Source organism: Caretta caretta, chromosome 10 (assembly GCF_965140235.1).
Source record: "Caretta caretta isolate rCarCar2 chromosome 10, rCarCar1.hap1, whole genome shotgun sequence".
In the NCBI taxonomy this organism is placed as follows: domain Eukaryota; kingdom Metazoa; phylum Chordata; order Testudines; family Cheloniidae; genus Caretta; species Caretta caretta.
In genome coordinates, this window is record NC_134215.1 from 68527674 (window position 1) to 68541742 (window position 14069).

Below are 14069 nucleotides of genomic sequence, written 5' to 3' on the forward strand. Positions count from 1 at the left end.
TATTTTCCCTCCAACAAGAATGTTAAATTTAGTTACATTATAGTCCCTATTACCAAGCGGTTCAGCTATATTCACCTCTTGCACCAGATCCTGTGCTTCACGTAGGACTAAATCACAATTGCCTCTCCTCTGCATGCCAGTGTAGGAACTAAGGATATAATTTATAATATGGTCAAAAATGCATGACAGAATCCAAAATTGATAGGAGGGATCTGAAATTTATTACAAATCAACTGGGTAAATATACTCTAAATGAGAGATTCATGCAAATGTTGTTAATTTTGTAACTATATTCACACCTTTTACAAAGCAAGTATTTATAAAAGAATAAAAACTTCTTTCAGTGTTTGACTGAAATGTTGCATCCTGAATGCTGATTCCATAGCTGCTCTAAAATTCATCTAAATTGACTTTTTCATCAGATTTTCTTCTGCATATAAAAACCGAAGACATTTTATCTTTAATTTGAGACCGTATGGAGAAACTGAACAGCTATAAATAGGAATCCTGGGATGATGATGATACTCGTGACTTAAGGGTCAAAATATCATAGAAACATTCAAATCTTGGCAGTGTAACATCTTGTCGCATTTATAAAGATAGTCCCAAGAAGGGCAACTTGGGGGTGAGGAAGGAGGCCAATGATGAAAGCAAATTCATCCTCTGTCTGGGTCTCCAACTTCAAACAACTCCATGCTTTTATAACCTGTGAAAATTGGGAGTGCTACTTACACACCAACCTTTTCATCTGGCAATGATTATTTTTAATGTACTTTATAGCAATTCTGAGTTTTTATTAAAAAGACAGAAGACAGTCATTTCTAAAGAGGAAATAGCAATAAAACATGTACATCTCCTGTTTTATGGAACGTAAGCCTATTTTACTACCTTGTGTTTTATTTCTTTTTTGTCCCCATTATAATTACTATTAGTAGTAACTGGAGTTTAACCAAAGCTGAACCTTCTTGTAGTTGCAGACAAACAAAAATTTTCAGTCATGTTGTGGAATGGTTTTTCTTAGGCTGGGCAAAATAATATACAGGACCAGCATCAAGACTCTTCACCATAATGAAAAAAGAGCGATCACCTTATTCCACAGGTGTCCGGTCACTATAAATTGACTGCAAAGGTCTCCGTTTCCAGACACTTTTGCCTTTGTGTTTGGTATCATAAGATTATACAGAACAGCTCCTATCACTGCTGTGCTGGTATAAGCTTAGCAAAAGGTTAATGCTGCATTAAGCTTGGTTGAATAAGGCATCCAAGGTTCACAAGGTTCCAGAAGGTCCCCTGTAGACTGCCCCTTTGTTGTAAACTTTATGCATAGCCCTTTGGTTTGTTACAGAGAGGCGAAATATTCATAATAATCCATAATAAACCTTGCCCACACAATGTTACTGGTTGAGCCACTGAAATCGAAATCACGTAGCCATGGGAACTGCTGAGACATCATGAGCTCACTAGGAACAGGGTCCCTTTCCTGATCTTTCTGACTAGATTGATGCTGCACTTGTTCAAGTTAGTGAAAGGAAATGAGAAAATATAATTTCTTGAGTGTGTCTGGAATTCATTGAACAGCAGAATACTGCAGGCAGCATTTGTGTGGTTGGTCTTTTCTTCCAACAGTGTCTGGAGTATGGAGTGATCCTCAGGCTGAGTCACAGGAAAAGAAGGGAGGAGAGGAAAAGTGTTTACAATCAAATATATACAGTATGACTTGTTCAAGTTTCCGGAATCCAAAAATATTTTGTTGATGCTTACATTTTCTTCCCTATTGACTTTCATTACATATTCATGAGGTTCCTGGACCTGACTAATTTGGAGAACGTTTTATTTACATGGAAAATAATAAGTTCTCTCGGCTCAGCTGAAAATACTAGTGCTCACAATTATTCTGCTTCTCCAGAGTTTGGTGCAAAATTATTCTTATAGGGAGAAACCTTCCTTCGTGTCCTTATTTCAGGCAGGACTGTTAAAACAGCTCAGGAGATTAAGCTTTCTATGACTGTGATGCAGTATACAAACTCCACACTGGGCCGGAAAGGGATAATGAGCTGCTATGAGCTCAGTCAGCCCTGCCCTGCTACACCTGCAATAGGTGTCAGGCTTGGAGGGAGGGGTTACAAGGAAAGAGCACAGCTCAGCTGGGGCTGTTTGGAAAGGAAAGCAGATCTCTTGCTGTCACTCCGTGAGATGCTTGGCTGGGGCCAGGAACTGCTTGAGAGACTGCTGCCAGTCAGAGGCTCTCTGAAGGAAGGTAGGTCTGACACTTGACTACCTTTTGATTTGCAACCAGTGACTTGGCTGTGGAGACATGTGGTTAAAGGTGGTGCCCTGCATGAAGGGGGTGACCGCCAATCTCCCCCCACTCCCTTTTGTTTCTTTACACCTGAGCAAAGACTCAGTAGTGGTTTGACCCAAGCCTAAATGTGACCCGGCTCATGTTGGCCTTTACTTCAAAAAAAAAAAAAACTGCATGATGATCACAATCTTGCCAGTTATCAACCTGCTGGAACGGAGCCAAAAGAGGCTCTGCATGGCCCCTGTTTCAGGCTAACTCCTGGGAGCTGGGGAATGCTGGCCAATCATCACCCGTCTCCCCAAGCTAGCCAATAGGTGCCAAAGACTCCCAGTGGGACAAGCTACCTATATCCCTTGGCAAGAGTCTCCCTCCCTTGCTGCTGGGACTGTCACCCTTTCACCACCTGCCCCATCAATTTCCCCCAGCCGCTGATGTGGTGGTGGTGGCGGCAATATGTAATTATCTCAGTAATTGTAGTCACATTATTACTGTTTTTACCTTTTTAGCATGTCATTAAGAAAAACATGAATAAGTACCATAAAAAATCATAGAAGTCTTTAAAATATATGGTCCTTATCATGCAAACACTTGTACACAGGCTTAACTTTAAATATGTGCGGAGTCTAATTGACTTCAATTGCAAGTTTGGGTGATTTTTTTTTTCTGATTGACTTCAGAAAAAGTCAAGCATGTACATTAGTATTTGCTGCATCGGGGCCTCTGGTACTACTTTGCTTTTGTTCCCCCTTTGTACTCTTAAGTCTAGAAAATTAAGTGACCTTTTTTCCCCCCCTACAGATTCAGATAGTTAATAAGATATAAAGGCCCCAGACATCCCAGCCCCCATCCTTGCAAACACAAATGCACATAAGTAACTCTACACATGTGAATGGTCCCACTGGGACAATATTGAAGGAAGTGACTGTGGAATTTGTGTCTGTGTGTGGGTGTCATAAGTTCTTCTGTTTCACCTCTACACTCTGCGATGTAGTTTCCTCTTCAAGTCTCATATTCCCCAGCTATGCTAGTTCTTTCAAGGCTGTAGGTACTAAACCAACAACAGCCTCTAAAGGTTTTAGAAGGGAGATGTATGATCAGCTTCCTTATACTGTTGCAGTATTTATTTGTATCATATAATGGTTTAATAGCAAACTTCCCCATAGTTTGCTTGTTTTTTTAAATAAAGGTTTTGGTTTTTTTCTTTCTCTCTCTTTTGCATTATAGTTTTCCTTAGCCTCTTTGGGATTTCCTTGAGCATTTTTTCTTATATAATATTTAGGGCTGTCAAGCGATTAAAAAAATTTTAATTGTGAGATTAATCGCACTGTTAAACGATAATAGAATACCGTTTATTTAAACATTTTGGATGTTTTCTACATTTTGAAATATATTGATTTCAATTACAACACGGAATACAAAGTGTACAGTTCTCACTTTTTAGTATTATTTTTATTTCAAATATTTGCACTGTAAAAAACAAAAGAAACAGTATTTTTCAATTCACCTCATACAAGTCCCGTAGTGCAATCTCTTTATCATGAAAGTTGAACTTACAAATGTAGAATTATGTAAAAAAATAACTGCATTCAAAAATAAAACAATGGAAAATGTTAGAGTCTACAAGTTCACTCAGTTCTACTTCAGCCAATCGCTCAGACAAAACAAGTTTGGTTACAATTTGCAGGAGATAATGCTGCCCGCTTCTTGTTTACAGTGTCACCTGAAAATGAGAACAGGTGCCTTCGCATGGCACTGTTGTAGCTGGCATCACAAGATATTTACGGGCCAGATACGCTAAAGATTCATATGTCTCTTCATGCTTCAACCACCATTCCAGAGGACATGCTTCCATGCTGATGATGGATTCTGCTTGATAATGATCCAAAGCAATGCGGACTGACGCATGTTCATTTTCATCATCTGAGTCAGATCCCACTGGCAGAAGGTTGATTTCTTTTTTAATGGTTCGGGTTCTGTAGTTTCCGTGTCAGTGTGTTGCTCTTTTAAGACTACTGAAAGCATGCTCGCACCTAATCCCTTTCAGATTTTGAATGACACTTCAGATTCTTAAACCTTGGGTCAAGTGGTGTAGGTATTTTTAGAAATCTCACATTGGTACCTTCTTTGCATTTTGTCAAATCTGCTGTGAAAGTGTTCTTAAAACAAATGTGCTGGGCCATCATCCGAGACTACTATAAAATGAAATATATGGCAGAATGTGGGTAAAACAAAGCGGGGAACATACAGTTCTCCCCCAAGGAGTTCAGTCACAAATTTAATTAATTCATTATTTTTTTAACTAGCATCATCTGCATGGAATCATGTTCTCTGGAATGGTGGCCAAAGCATGAAGGGGCATACGAATGTTTAGCATATCTGGCATGTAAATATCTTGCAATGCCAGCTACAAAAGTGCCATGTGAATGCCTATTCTCTCTTTCTGGTGACATTATAAATAAGAAGCAGGCGGCAGTATCTCCCGTAAACATAAAGAAACTTGTTTGTCTTTGCGATTGGCTGAACAAGAAGTAGGACCGAGTGGACTTGAAGTCCTTAAAGTTTTACATTGTTTCATATCTGAGTGCAGTTATGTAACAAAAAAAATCTACATTTGTAAGTTACACTGTCACGATAAAGAGATTGTACTACAATATTTGTATGAGGTGAATTGAAAACTACTATTTCTTTTATACATTTTTCCAGAGCAATATTTGAAATAAAAATAATATTAAGTGAGCACTGTACACTTTGTATTCTGTGTTGTAATAGAAATCAATATATTTGAAAATGTAGAAAAACATCCAAAAATATTTAATAAATTTCAATTGGTATTCTATTTTTTAACAGTGCAATTAATTTTTTTAATTGTGATTACTTTTTTTAGTTAATCCTGAGTTAACTGTGATTAATCAACAGCCCTCATAATATTTAGTTAAATTTCTAAGATATTTTATTAAATCTATAATTCCATGGTAGCTAACAATAGAATCATAATAAATATTTATAATAGATCCAGAAGAGAAAATATTTTTGGAGGGGGAAAAACAGGATATAGGTATGTAGAAGACTTTGACTCACTCAGTTTATTTTAATATAACATCAATCCAGCAGTACAAGCTAAGATTTTCTATTTCATGTAACCCTTTCATTATTTATTTTAAATAGCTGTGGGACTGTCCTCTCAAATCATGTGCCAAGTGCTCTGCATATCAAGTCATATTTTGCTTTTCATATCCAAACTGTGTAGTGTTTGAATCTTTGTTGTTGTACCTTTCCCTTCTTCAGCACTGATCTAAGTGTTGCATATATATTCATGTTGCATATATATTCATCTGCTGGAGAACATTGTAGTGCATTTCTACTGCCTAAAAACATCTAAGAATAGTAGATTTTTTTTGGAAATGTGTGAAAAAAATTGTCTTATAAAAATTAAATACTTAGATTTTGTCGTACATGTTTTTACAAAGGATATTTGTACAGTTTGAATATATCACTGAAAAAAGAGAAGTGCTTTATTTTAGTGGCATAATTGGGAGTGACACACCCACCTTCAAAAAATATTGCCCACAGCTAAAGTGCATAGAAAACTGCCCTTACATCTTGGATGCCTGTTTCCATTTCCACCCCCTGAAGTCACAAAAATATTAGACACACCTAGTCAGTCTATCAAGCAAGACATAGTCTATTTTGATACTACTGTATTAGCTGATCCCTGTTCATTCAACCCAGAGAAACACTAACACTTTTAGTCTGTTGTGTTTGCACATATTCCTCATTAGGCATTCAAATAAAATCTAAACACATGAAATTTGCATTACTATGAATATATTTTTTTCATGAAACCACCCAGTGATACAGAAAGTAATTGATCCTGAAATTAGATTTCAAATACAACTTATGAAATTAAGTTTCTTGAAAAAAATCTTTAAAATAAATAAATAAATAAAATCCTATCAGTAGGACACCGAAATAACCACACTTAAGTCTGGTCAGCTTAAGAATGCTGCCTCCAGCAACTCTATTATATGCCACATTTCATCTCTTTTGAAATTTACTTCATTTAAATGCTTCATTTCCTAACCACAGATACATTATGTCTAGAATCAATTTTTAATTTAAATACATGCTAATATATTTTCTATATTAAAAGGGTTTCATTTTTTCTTTCCTTTCTTAAAATCAGATTTGTGGCTCTTTTGTAGAAAATGGAGCTAATATAATGGAAGTTTTTCAGTCCCTTTCTGATTCATTATTTAATTAGTCATTTAGGGCCAGATTGCAAACCTCTTACAACCACTAGCATGATGAGTCCCATTAACTTGAGTTACTCTGCTCATGTAATTACCTGCTTACCAACGGGAGTAAGGGGTTCACAATATGGCCCTGATAGGATTATATGGAAATCCACCATGTCTGTTGCTATTTTTTTTTTTAAGGTATGAAACACTTATAAGCAAGAGCACTCTGAATCGTTAGGCATGGAGTTGACATTCTGTATACTTTGCATGCCATGGAAGCTGGCTTCAAATTGACTCTGTATAAAGTAGTGCGGAGAGGAACATAGGGGAGGGCCCCCCTGGATATACTCTTAACTAGAACCAGTGGCTGTAAACAAAAGAAACGAAAACAAACCCCGCACCCAAACATAAGTGATGGGAAGAGGCAGCAGCTACAGAAGAGTTGCACGGCTGCTCCATGGTGTGCTTATGGGTCGGGATAGGATTCTGTTCTTCCAGCTTATTTGCACACACCTACACTTATATGCTGATTTGGTGTACTATTGGTGTATAATAGATTTAAAAATCGGCTTGCAGGATCATTATATAATCACTGTTGACACAATGGGGAAGACCAAGAGGCAAAATATGACCCATTACTGTGAGCTGCCATCAGTTTCTCCAGTATCTTCAGTTCTCCCAGATCCAAATCCACTGGCCTGTGCACATCTTTCACTTGTATATGATATACCAGGCCCACTCTATTTAACACATGCTTTACAGTTTACATTTTGCAACATTTTCCCCCAACAAAAACAGTAACAGACCTATTTTTTGACCAGCTTCCCTACTCTGCATGCTGTAATTTTCTTGAAACATGAAGATAGAGATATTTTCCTAACAACATTTGTCACCATTTCAAAAATCATCCTGGAGAGACAGCAAAGTGGCTTTGTGAGAGAGAGTTTCTGTAGCCCTAGACTGTGGTGTGAGAATAAATTGAACAGCAAGAGTCAGTTAATTTTAAAAAGGACTTATTTAGGCCATACACACTCTTCCTGTATGTCTTCAGTGCTTGAATTCTGGGGCATTCTGTAGAGACCATTTAATAGGAAAAACATCTGACCCAAAGAGCAGATGGTCAAAGCGTGCTTTTAGATGGGGTTATCAGTCACCACCCAGGCGCATACTTGCATCTAAACTTCAAAGCCAGCAGAACTATTTTTTAAAAAGTTTCTGTAAGATACATGGCTCCTGTTCTCCTGCAAAAATCGTGTAGCACATTAATCATTTGCTACAAAAGAGATGGCTTTTGCATCAGTGAATGACATTAAGCATCAAGTAGCATTCTGGAAAGCAACAAGCCTATCTTTCCAAGAAACATCTGCTGCATGAGGAAGGCGTGCAATGAGTAAGTATGGTTATAGTGAAATAACCTTATGGCTCTCGTTTGGTTTTACTTTTCAGTCCCTTTAAGAGTGAGATAATATTCCAAATAACACAGTTTGTACAGTTTTTTGAGCTTCCTTGGATGAAGTACAAAATGTAATCGTAGCAAAAGAAATTTAAGATCCAGCAGGAATATATTATTTCCAAAAAGGATACTTTTTTTGATTAACAAAAGAATAATTTTAGTATACATTGAGTTTAAAAAAAAAATACCAGAACCCAATTTGTGATCAATGTTAATGTAAAATTAACTTTTGCCACTGTATTAATTCCATCCTCCCACTTAGTCTCTGGAGTTGGTTTTGACAGATATGTAGATTTATTTAAATGCTATATCAAGAATCAAGTAATCCTTCTGACATAGCTTTTTAAATTAAAAATGTATATGTCCCTGACCCACAACTGGGTCAGCCAGTGCTCATCAGGTGATGGAGGACACTTTTGCTAGTTTGCTTTGTTCTCTGTGCACCATTTATAGACAAATGACCTGATGCTTCTCCTTCTGGAAGCTAACTGGAAGATTTGCTTTTGACTTCAGTGGGAGCAGAATCCAACTCTGTAAGAGGCCCTTAGTGATATGTATTATTTAAGTTAAATCTCAGACAGCAAAAGGATCTTGCTTTATTCTTACCATCTAACAAAACCCTTAAAACAGGGTTTCTTCCATTAACCAGGGTCATCCAAGTCAGTGTGGTTGCACGTGAGCAACTGAAGGCAGAATTTGGCTCATGCTGCATGAAGAAAAGCAAGCGACAGGTAAAGTAGCATTAACCAGAGCTGTTAGGTTCCAAACAAGGACTGGAAGAGTTGAAATTTCCCCTTTTCCGCCCCACACCTTTTACTATGACATGTGTTTTGGCTCATGTTCTCTTTATCTCTCCAGCTTCCAGGGTTTGCCCATCATCTTCCTTCCTTACCCCAGCTCTCCAAACTGAGACTTCATTGACAGGAGGGGTATGAACGAGGATGGCTGGTGGTAGGGAAGATGAGAGGGTTGGGGAGCTCAGATGAGGGGGTAATGAGTACACATAGGGGTGATTGTCAGGTGGACTGGGGGACAATAAGACATGGGTGCCTGTCTGTCAGCCTCATGTTTTCCCCCTTCTGTGTGTGCAGGATCTGGGGGGTCCAAGGCCCTCTTCCACTCCGCCCTCTCTGTCAGGGTCCCTGCTTCTCTGGAGTGTCTGAGCCCCTCTCCCTGTTCCTCCACGTGAGCCTGGATCTGGGTGAACTGAAGGTAATGCAAATTTAAACATCTGAAATCCAGAAAATAAATAGTGAAGATATACAACACCCCTGTGTCAGGTGGGGGACTGGCCAGAGTGGGGGGGGCTAGTTTGTTGGAGGGGAGGAGTGAGTGGGCCTGGAGCATGGCTGGGGAAACCTGGCTGAAGCAGGGGCAGAAGTCCCAGTTGGGGGTGGGTAGTAGGAGCAAGGGGCCCAGCTCAGCGTGCAGCTTGGGCTACATAAGCAAGGTAGTTTGTGGCCCTCCAGTAAGCTGCTGCTTGTGATATTTATTTGCAGCAGTATAGGACAGGAGACAACAAGGAGCAACTTCTTACATGTTAATAGCTTCCACAGTGCCAACTAGTGGCTTAATGAACTGGAAAGGGGAGGGGAGCTGGAAATGGTGGGGGAGGGGGAACTACATGTTGTGGGGGAGGAGTGGAGAAAGAGAAATACTGCAGTCTTCTCTCACACTTAAGGTTACTGTAACAACCATGTAGTAAAACTGTCAAGATTTTGGGACCTAGGCCATGGATGAGATTTCTCTCACCAGCCCTGTTAGCAACTACATATTGCAAATATTTCAAAGCATGACCATCAACCCCATTGCATTATAACAAAATGTACTGGAATGGGGATGATCACTGAGTACATAGCAACCCTGTGGCCAACTGGAAAGACCACTAGACTAGGACTATTCCTAGCTCTGCCATTGGGCTACTGAGTGACCTTGGACAAGTCACTTCAGAACTCGATGTTCTGAAGGGCACAGGCTTTCACTGGGCAGTCTTAACTCTGTGTTAACAAAGGTTTGTTGCCATTTAATGAGTGAGTGTTAGAGTAAGGATGTCCCTTGTTCAACACCCACCTCCCCAAGCTTTCAGACACTCTGTGTGGGAGGAGTGAGCTAGTGAATCTCCGACATTACTGGCAGAGTTGAGAGGAGGTAGAGGGCAATGTTGTGCTGACTTTGTGTCATCTTTTGAAAAATTCACTGTTTACTTTCTCTTTGTGCATGCTTCCTGCATGCTCCCAAATTTTTGTTGTATTGCCTCTTTATACATCCTACCTTCTTCCATTTGCCCTCTTGGTTTTGTTGCTTTATGATCTTTCCAGTATCTTCCACTTACTCAAAGTATGGATTTGAGTCTATTAACTCCCCTTTGCCTCAGTTTCCCCATCTGTAAAATAGGGTTAATACTTACATGTATCTAGCTGCTCCACAATTGAGAATTAATTAATGTCTGTAAAGTGCTTAGAACACATAAAGTACTAAGATATTATTTTACTTTATTTACTATTGACCCCTAAGGACTTTATTGTAAACACTTCTTTCTATGCCTGTATGATATGTAGTATTCAGAGATCCTCTCTGTCTTGAAGTCTGTGGAGTTTGAATGGATCTGAATGTCAAAAGAACAAAAAACTAACTTGGCATATATCAATATGGATAAAGAGCACCTGAAGAAATGGCATGTGTCTGTCTTTCACTTATAAAAATCAGAAGTAAAAGAACAACAGCCACTTCAGTTCATAAGGTGACAATTTAAAATATTTTTCATGTTATTCCAAGATTCTTCTCTCACAGGATCTGGAAAAATGTGCTCATATTCTGATTGCAACCAGGCAACTTGATAGGTTGGTACTATATAGAATATACACAATTGTGTTTTATTATAACTAGTACAAGTAAATGGAAAAGAACCAAAACATGGGACAACATCCAAATACATTTCACAACTTTGTTACTAAATCTAAAGGTATCATTTTCTTTCATAAATAAACACTGCAACAAATTCATCTGGAAAATTTGTTCTAATTAATATATATAAATGACTGTAATCTCATTTACTTTTATCTTTTTTTAGCAACTTTTAACACCATAATTTTGGTGTCATACTTCTAACAAGGGATTTAATTTCTCATTTTAAGTAACTTCCAAATTAGTACAACTCTGTGTATCTAAGGATACATCTGCACAGGGAAAAAATGGCAGAAAGTCTCAGAGTCAGGGTCTGCAGAGTTAAAAATAGCAGTGTAAATATTAGTACTAAGGGTGGAGTCCAGTTTCTGAGACCCTCCTTCTCCATCCTGAGGCTAAATGTCTATACTGCTATTTTTAGCCCTGCAGTGTGAGTCCCGCGAGCCAAAGCCAGTGGAACCAACTCTGAGACGTGCTGCCACCAGTCATCTTTTGCTGTGTAGGCATACCCTAAACATGTATCGCGCACTCTGCAGAGGAAAAATGTGCAAAGGATATAAAAATTCTTGTACATATATGTGCAAATCAGCTGTGTGTGCAAATTCACCTAATTACTGATTTGTGTGCAATTGTTACCCAATTTTTGCACATCATGATAATTTCATATACAAATTTGAATGCATATGGCTACCCAACTTCAAAAAAAAAAATCTCTCCCATTGCCTTCCCTAGTCTAAAATAAATAACTAAATTTCCAATTTTTTTCAAAAGGGGAGGATAAATGTGTAAGATATTGTAATCAATGTGGGTAACTTAGTAGACATTTAAGATACAGGTTTCAGAGTAACAGCCGTGTTAGTCTGTATTCGCAAAAAGAAAAGGAGTACTTGTGGCACCTTAGAGACTAACCAATTTATTTGAGCATAAGCTTTCGTGAGCTACAGCTCACGTCATCAGATGCATACCGATGCATGCTTATTCTCAAATAAATTGGTTAGTCTCTAAGGTGCCACAAGTACTCCTTTTCTATTTAAGATACAATGACTTTACAAACCCATTTTTTCTGCTGCTTTATAAAAACCCTAGCATTTACTTGGGCATTGCACATATACATACAGAGCACCTCCTTAAAGAAACTTGCACATGTTACCATGGGCATTACAAGTCTTGGAAAAAAAAAATCTTATGGCAGTAAAACTGCTGCTATTTTTCCATATATTTAAGGGCCAGCTGCTATACTTCTCCACTTGTGCTTTCATTGAAATTAACATGGGCTTTTATGAGACAAAACCACAGATAAAGGATTCTGTTTTGCAGTTTGTCCCTTTTCTTGCTACTGCTGGGGGAGAGAGAAAACGCAATGCAATGGTGGCTTCTAAAATATAATTAAATTAGGAAATGAATTACAGGGTGTTCACTGTGTTGTTGTTGGGTTTTGCTCTGCTTTTTTGTTTCTTGGGGTAAAAAATAATGCTTCCTCAGTCTGAAGTTGATTCCCATACTTCTGCATTTGCTTAAATTCAGTACATTTCTGACATTATTGGCCGTATGAAATAACTAGCCAAGTAGTGGAGTACTGTTGGTTGATTATACAGTGGTGTTTTGTGTTGTCCAGTAAAACCTATTCCTTACTTTATCTGAATGACTTACTCTGTTCTTGGAAAAAAATTAAAAATAGCATGTTACAAAAAGTCAGGTATTGTGATAACCTTTAAAGCCCCAATCCTGCAAACATTGAGGTACATAATTATGCATGTGAGTAGTCCTGTGGAACTCTGAATGTGGGAAAGTTACACACATACATGTAAGTGTTTTTTGAGCAAATCATAAGTGGCCTTTCCCTCCTAGCCCCAACAAATACATAGATAAATAAACAAAAAGAGAGCATGCTGAAAGCTTTTATACACAAACATCAAATGGACGTTTTTTTGGTCAAAGGAATCCCAAATAAGGATTTAATCTAGATTGAACTAAGCAACTGTTTCAGATTTTTGATGTAACTAGTGATTATTGAAAATGTTTTGAATTTTGCATGTTAGTGTGTTCTTAAGTATTGGTAAATATTTTATGCAATTGATAAAATAATTTTTCTCAAACAGTAGAGTGGACTACAGAATACTCATGACTTCTTGGACACCATCAACTGAAGGTACTCATTGATTTTGTTTTCATATTTACTGTATTGCTCTGTGGATCTTTCCTTGAGATAAGTGTAATTGAATCTTCTACTTTACTTTAGACTCATCTCCGTTTTACATTATTTGAGTCAAATTCTTCATTTGATCTTCTAGCAATGAGAAAATTAACCAATTCACCTCATTATGAGGTCTCAGCAGCACCTACCTTCTATATAAATTGTTGACAGATGGGTTCCAGTTGTGGTCACCCGTGCAACCGGGGTTAACTAAGTGACAGATACGTGGATTCATTTTGAATTTTTTAATCATAGCTTAACACTTGTCAGCTTCAAAATATACACTGTTGGGAAATTAGTGTCCTATAAAGTACTATAGCAGTTGTAAGTCTGCAAAGAAAACAGATTGTCTAATTTTTCCATAGGTAGTGTTAACTGTCTGGACAGCTGAGAGTCAAGCCATCAGGACACGCTGCTTTGTTTGATTGGTCTCAGTCTTGATTTGGCACATGAAAGGAAATGTGAGGAAGTTTCAAGCACAGATCATTCTGCAAGTCCAAAGATTAGGGTGAGGTCAAGTTCACTTGCATTTTCACAGTGTCTCATTACAAGCATAAAACAAAGTAGCATGTAAGCAACATGAGGTTTATTATAGCAATGATTTAACTTTCAGGAGGTTCACATTGCTGGAACATTCTAATTTTCTGTTTATTAGCATCAAAGAAACCTACACTAGTAAAGAAATAGGGAAAAATTATAATTTTTGTATGTTTGCAATGTGATTTTCCCCCTCTAAGTCTGAGATGCAACTTATGCATACTTTACCAGTATTGTATGTGACTGCAAAATAGGCTTAACATTTAGTAAGGTGTATGTAATTTATTCATGTTACATTAATTCAGGCCATAACATTACTGTAAATAACCTCCTCTTGTAGTATCTTCTAAGCCTAAGATACCAAGGCTATTGCAGGAGTCTGTGTGATAGGGAATGTTGAATTTTCAGTGGTGTCCACTGTAGTTATGAAACTTGGTGGGG

At 37.9% G+C, this 14069-nt stretch overlaps 1 protein-coding gene across 20 annotated transcripts in view; it reads left to right on the top strand.

The window, feature by feature from the left end:
* Positions 1-14069, top strand: part of TMC3 (transmembrane channel like 3) — a 482220-nt gene that overhangs the window by 379362 nt on the left and 88789 nt on the right. For 14 of the 20 annotated variants that reach the window (XM_048868309.2, XM_048868305.2, XM_075133148.1 and 11 more), the window contains 4 exons: positions 8643-9205; positions 10552-10733; positions 12997-13046; positions 13457-13599. The exons of 2 other annotated variants lie outside the window; for them this stretch is intronic. The gene's annotated coding sequence lies outside the window, so the exon portion shown is untranslated. Of the gene's footprint in view, positions 1-7787; positions 7931-8642; positions 9206-10551; positions 10734-12996; positions 13047-13456; positions 13600-14069 lie in introns of those variants that run through there. 4 more of the 20 variants (XM_075133143.1, XM_048868314.2, XM_048868312.2 and 1 more) reach the window with 4 other exon arrangements.